Source organism: Nannospalax galili, unplaced genomic scaffold (assembly GCF_000622305.1).
Source record: "Nannospalax galili isolate Female #2095 unplaced genomic scaffold, S.galili_v1.0 scaffold373, whole genome shotgun sequence".
Classification (NCBI taxonomy): domain Eukaryota; kingdom Metazoa; phylum Chordata; class Mammalia; order Rodentia; family Spalacidae; genus Nannospalax; species Nannospalax galili.
In genome coordinates this window covers 319,189-325,754 of record NW_008332085.1, presented here as the reverse complement: position 1 = coordinate 325,754, position 6,566 = coordinate 319,189, and the positions used below count along the sequence as shown (strand labels likewise).

The 6,566-nt window shown below is 41.9% G+C and overlaps 1 pseudogene; it reads left to right on the top strand.

Moving 5' to 3' along the window:
• Positions 1-1,457: 1,457 nt before the first annotated feature.
• The window catches only part of LOC103729186, an 8,733-nt pseudogene continuing 3,624 nt past the window's right edge, over positions 1,458-6,566 (top strand).

The window sequence follows — 6,566 nt, the reverse complement described above, 5'->3', positions numbered from 1 at the left end:
ATTTTAGCTTCTATGAACATGTTGGTAATCTTTTATTTACTATTTTATGGAGCATTTTAAGAAGCCTTGATGTCAGTTCTTTGAAAAGCTCATACATGTATACAATATGTCTTCATTTCCCCCTCCAGCTGCGTCTAGAACCCCTACTGAATCTCCATCTTAATAACCTTTATTTTTCATATAACCTAAAGTCAAATCAGTGATGCCCACAGTTGCATTGTGTGGGGCATGAGCAGCCCACCACAGGCAACAACTCCAAGGAAGTGTGACTGTCCCTCCCCCAGCAGCCTCCACTATAAATACCTCTTCAACTGGGAATTAGGCCTCAAGAACCATAGCGCATTGATTCATAGCTTCATTTGGTCCCTGTCAATAGGTTGCTGTACTGTGGGATTCTTTGTTTTCAACACTGTATAATATACCATCCCCACATTCTGTATCAACTAAGTTTTATGTCATCCCATTACACAGCACCGATAGGCGTGCATTTAGGAATCTGATTATTGAGGATGACCCTACAGTAAAACAGATTTTGGAGTTGATCATTATTGGATCACAAGTATCAGATCTTGGTACTTGGTATACATTCATTACACTGTGAAAAGTTACAGCTATCCAGGCTCAGTATGATGGTGATTGCCTGTAATTCCAGCACTAAGGAGACAGAGTTGAGTGTCAGCCTTGCCTACACAACAAGCTTGAGACCAGCCTAGGTAAAATGAGACCTAGTAGTCCTGATGATTACAAACAAATATCTTCTTACTACAGCATCAATGATAGAACCAATGATAATTATCATCCACACCAATGTCATGGACTTATTATTGGTGTCTTCACTAACATGCAATTGACTCTGGGTTTGTTTGCTTTGAGAGAGGTTCTGATGTAACCCACAGTGGGTTCAAATTCATTATGTATCTTAAAATGCCTTTCCATTCCAGGTCCTCTGATCTCTACCTTCTGATTGTTGGCATTACAGATATGTGACAGCAAATGTTGCTTGGCATTTGGGTTTCTGTTTATGTGGATGTTTATGTGTGTGTATGACATATATGAAGGCATGTTTGTGAATGTGGGCATGTGTATGTGCCACAGCATGAGTGTAGCACTCAGAAGTCACTGTCAGGTGTTGACTCTGGCTTTCCACCTTGTTTGAATCAGGATGATTTCTACTGCTCATCACTGAACCCACTGGTCTTAGCTATTCTCCAAACTGTAAATTCTCCTATCTCTCCCTCTAATCTTGCTGAAGTAGAACTGGGGTTAAAGACAGGTGCTAACGTGCCAGGTTTATGTGCTGAGGTTTCAAACACAGAACATCCACACTTGCATGGCAAGTGCTTTTACCAATGAGCCTGCCTCATTGGATCTCTCCAGTTGGTCATTAGGTTGCTTAATATACTTAAGCTCTGTCACGTATTACATAATTTACTTTCTCTTTAGAAGATCTCTATAGATCACTTCCCTCAGCACTTAGACTAGTCATAGCATCCTTGAATTCATCTTTCCTACTGGTCTGAACTTAGATAAACTTTTCAGATATCTCTCCTGACTTGCTTTATTTACTGTTTCAGGGAATATGTACTCTTGCAAGCATTTAACGCAGGAACAGTGAAGACACCGGGATTATTGGACATGGAACATATCACAGTATGAATTACAGACGTGTAGCTTTTGGGTGAAGGCACAATGCTGATCCTTGAATGTCTCCAATTGTCCACATTTTAGAGGTTTGGGTCTCAAGGTGACACTATTGGGAAGTGGTAGAAACTTAAAGAAGTGAGGCAAAGTGGAGGGGCCTTATTCCCCAACGAGTTTAAGATAATTCTATAGATACACTAGTGATTAGAGCCTAGCCATGCCCAAGATTCCTGAATTGGTGTAATGGATTTCTCCAAGGAACACTCCTGTCATTACAATCTTCCAGGAGGATAATGCCTCCTCATGGCATAAAAATCTGTGAGGTGATGTTTCCCTATTCAGCATGGAAGAAGCCAGATAGGTCTGCATCACTATTCCCTATTGGCAATTTGGCTAACCCCTTCAGAGGATGGTGAGTCCATTTCTTGGCTAAAAGTCAAAATGTCCTTGAGTCTCTTAGCAACATACTCTGTTCCAAAGGCCGAAAATGGCAAAAGTATTTTGGAGCTTATAACTAATCCTTAAAAGATTTTAGGGTTACCTCTTCAGCAGGGTGAATGTTGGATGGGAGGGAGTGGACATGGAGTTGATCAAAACACCTTATGTGCATATATGAAATTCTCAATAAAGTTTTTGTAAAAATTTTTTTTAAAATCTGTGAGGTGAGAAATATAATAATTAATTTGATTTGATTCTCTCACTATAAATCTTTGTGCGTAAGTCTCAAAACATGATGAACACCATAAATATACATTAGTTTATTGATAAAGTTTATGGGTTGGAGACTATCCCCACTTTCATAATTTTAATCTGCATATTTTCTGACTCCCCCCGCCCCATGCAGTGCCATATGGATCATGGTTTGAGCACATCCGGGCTGGATGCCCATGAGAGAGAGGGACAACTTCCTGCTCCTGAGTTATGAAGAACTGAAAAAGGTAACCGTCTTTTTCTGTCACCACACAGCCTCTCCAACTTCACTTGTGTCATGTCCCCCGTTCCTCGGGGTCTCCATTCCACACCTTCGCTGTCAGTGTTCATCCTCGTGATGAGTCACTGAAAGCGAGAGTGCAGCCGTTGGTTTTCATTGACCTGTGTCGGGTTTATCCTCCCAATAGCCTCGCTTGTCATTCACGTCTTTCCTCTAGCTTCCTACATCCTGATGCAGAGTGTAATGCTTCCTCTTGCATCACAAGCTTTTAAATATTGTGCATGGAAGACACATGATATAGCTAATAATGCATTGACCAGTGTGGACTGTTTGTAATTTCAAAAATGTGCCCAAGTTCATGGAATCCCCCTTGACTGAGAGAAGGGATGGAATCATGAATCAGTCTGTAAATATTGTGGGAGGCAAAGTGCTACCGTGACAAAAAGGCACTGAGTGACTCTCAGAACTGGTGAGGTTTAACATCGTAATCATATTTAGGCCTCCTCCCCTATCTGAACCCCCTGGATCCTGCCCAAAAAGATTTCATGGATTCTGACATACCTGTCGAGGCCTATCAGGTCAAGTTTGTGTACCCAGATATCCCTCAGTGAGTTCATCCACTAGAGCCCATTCAGTCTGTCTAGCATCACTCCCTCAAATATCAGCTCTCCCTCATCAGCAGCGCCAATATTGTATGAAATGCACAAAAATTCATTGAAAAATATGCAGTGAAAAAAAGACTGGTGAGATATGCCAGGCTGCAGATGGGCAGGCGGGAAGGATAACTCCAGTGTTCTGCAGCACAGGAGGCTTAGCAGGGCTGCCTGGAATTCACTGGAAAATTCAAACAATTCAATGTAGAATATTTGGTACATAAAGTAATGAAATGTGTCTGAATAGATTGCTTGCCAATATCCTGATTAGATGTTGTAAATGCTTAATATGCGCTGAGATGCCACATTAAATTTTATAAATGTTTACAAGAACTATGGGCTGATCTAAAACACATCTCAACTTAAAAAAAAAAAAAAAAGCTGGGCATGGTGGTGCATGCCTTTAATCCCAGCACTCGGGAGGCAGAGGCAGGCAGATCTCTGTGAGTTCAAGGCCAGCCTGGTCTACATAGTGAGTTCCAGGACAGCTGGGGCTACAGGGAGACCCTGTCTCAAAAAGGCCAAAAAAAACCAAAGATGTGCAAGGAGGTGCAGGCCTCTAAGCCCAGCACTTGGGGATGGAGGCCAGTTGTCAGTGGTGGGTCTCTCCCTACCCTCGTGGGCCATTGGCCACCAACCCACGAGAACAAAGGGCGCAGAAGCGACTGGATTTAGGCCAGTCACCTTAGCGTATGACTGTAATCCTAGTGCTTAGGATACTGAGGTAGGAGGATTGTGAATTTCATGCCAATCTGAGTTGAGATCTTCTCTCAAAAATGAAAACAAAACAAAACAGAGTATCTCAGAATGATATACCAGTAGTAATGATTGAAAAATTTAAATATTATAAAACTATATGTATTCTTTTCACTTTTGCCTTAGAAAACAGTATTATTCTATGTACATTTTAATCTTTGTTAAGTTTTCTAGGGACCTCTCTTTCAATAGACTTCATCAAGCCTCTGTACTTCTACAAGTCTCTTAAAAAAAAAAAAAAAAAAAAAAAAAAAACCAAAGTGACGGGGGAGATGGAAAGTGGTTGAGAGCACTGGTTGCTCTTGCAGAGGACCTGGGTTCAATTCCCAGGACCTACATGGCAGCTAACAACCATCCTAACTCCAGTTCCAAGGCATCTGACGCCCTCTTCTGACTTCCAAGAGCAGTGCATGACACGGGTGCTTGCAAACACATGCAGGCAATACATCATAACACATAAAATAATAAATAAAATATTTTCCAAAATCCCACAGAAAGCTGGGCGTGGGGATGCATGCCTATAACCCCATCATGGGACAGGCATAGGCAGACGGATCCCTGTGAGTTGAAGAACAGAACGTTCTATGTATGATGCTCCATGACATCCAGTCTGCAGAGTGAGACCCAGTCTCAAAAAAAAAAAAAAAATCTCGGGGCGTTATGTGGGATTTGTGGTGCATATACCTGTAGTCCCAACACTGCAGAGATGGAGGCAGGAGGATCAGAAATTCAAGATTGTCTTTGACTACACAGCAAGGTTTTGTCCACCTAGGGTAATACATCTCCAATATACCTCCCCAACTTTGTGGGTAAAGAAAAACACCCCAAGTTCTGTCTCCTAAGGAACTAAAGTCAACCAAAATCCAAATCCATACTGTGTGGACAGCCCCTGCCCCTCCTCGTGCCTGCATCTAGTTCAATACGTTCCCATTTCACTACTTCTCTTCCCGGATCCTTTCCTCCCTCCACAGCTCCCTCCTTCACGCCTTCCTGCCCTCGTCTTTCTCCTTCTTTCCTTCATTTGTGTGTCTTCTCCTTTTAGGACACACGAGGAACCATACAGAAGATCTACCAGTTCCTGGGAAAGAAATTAGAACCAGAAGAACTGGATTCAGTCCTCAAGCACAGCTCCTTCCAAGCCATGAGTGAAAACAATATGTCCAATTTTAAAATCATCCCAAGGAGAACTGATGTCAGTGATTTACTACTTCTGAGAAAGGGTAAAAAGAAATATCCAGTTCCAGAATGAGTCAGAATACACACTCATGTGCCAGTGGTATCAAAAAGTTAAGATGTTTGACTGTGTCGGCATTGATTGCTCCGCACTCAGAGAGCGTCTCGTGAGCCCAGTAGAAGAATCCTTCCCCGCTACTGGTGGGCTTCAGGCACCTCAAAAAATTTGATTTATCCCTGGAGAGGAGCGTGAGATTGAGATGATTACCTTGGGGCTGCCTGACTCATGACTTAGCAAAGAACAATCCTGGGCAAATAAAGAAGTAAATAACCTCAGAGGAAAAGGAAGGAAGACAGGGTTATGTGAGGAAAACTGAGGCTCTCTGTGCCGTCCACCTCAGCTCTGAAGAAAATGTCCAATGTGTGGAGCCAAAGATGTCTGGGATCGTAACTCTTAGAAACTGTTTCCATTAAGTGCTCTAAAAACGTTGGCAATTGTAGTACGGCTGCCCGAGTGGGTCAAGACTGCAGAGCACTGGGAGTAAGAGGATTATCACTCAGCCTTAAAACCTGATACCACTTGCTCGGAGACATTTAAATTACCTCAGGGTCATGATGTCTCCCTTCTGTCAGCAATGTCTCTCCTGGAGTGGGAATATGTACCCTCTGAGTGTCTCACTTCTTTATTCTGGGGGGAGATTGTGTGTGTGTGTGTGTGTGTGTGTGTGTTTTCATAATGTTGCAGCTGGGGAGATATTTTGCAATATGGTATCACAGATAGCGTACAAACATTTTACCCACCTCCAGTCTTCCATGCTGGGATTCCTGTGACTTCAGTTTACATTAGCCTTACTCATGTTGACAAAATCTTTGAAACTCATATGCGATGTTTGATCCCTGCTGTCTGGAAAACAGTGTTTCCTTAGAGTTATCCACCACTCTGGCCCTTACAATCCTTCCACCTCCTCTTCTGAGAAGATTTCTGAGCTTTTGGGGGAAGCATGTAATTTACATGGCCCATTTAGGGCTGAGCAGCTCACAGTCTCTTATTCTTATTTTATTGAGAATATTTGTATCTACGTTCATCAGATAGATAGTGGAGTCTTTGTAGTTGGGAGATTTTAAATTACTACTTCTATGTCATCAGATGTTATGGGTCTGTTTAAGTGGATCATATATATCTAGAAATTCGTCATTTCTTTTACGTTTTCCAGTTTACTGGAATATAGATTTTTTAAAGTATGTCCTTAGGATTTTCTGAATTTCCTCAGTATCTAATGTAATATTACCCTTTTCAACTCTGTTTTTATTAATTTGGGTCCTCTCTTTTTTGTGTTGTAAACACAATTCAAGCTTCCCCATTGTGATGACTGTAGACTCTTGTAGAATCTAGAATCACCTAGCAGATAAAC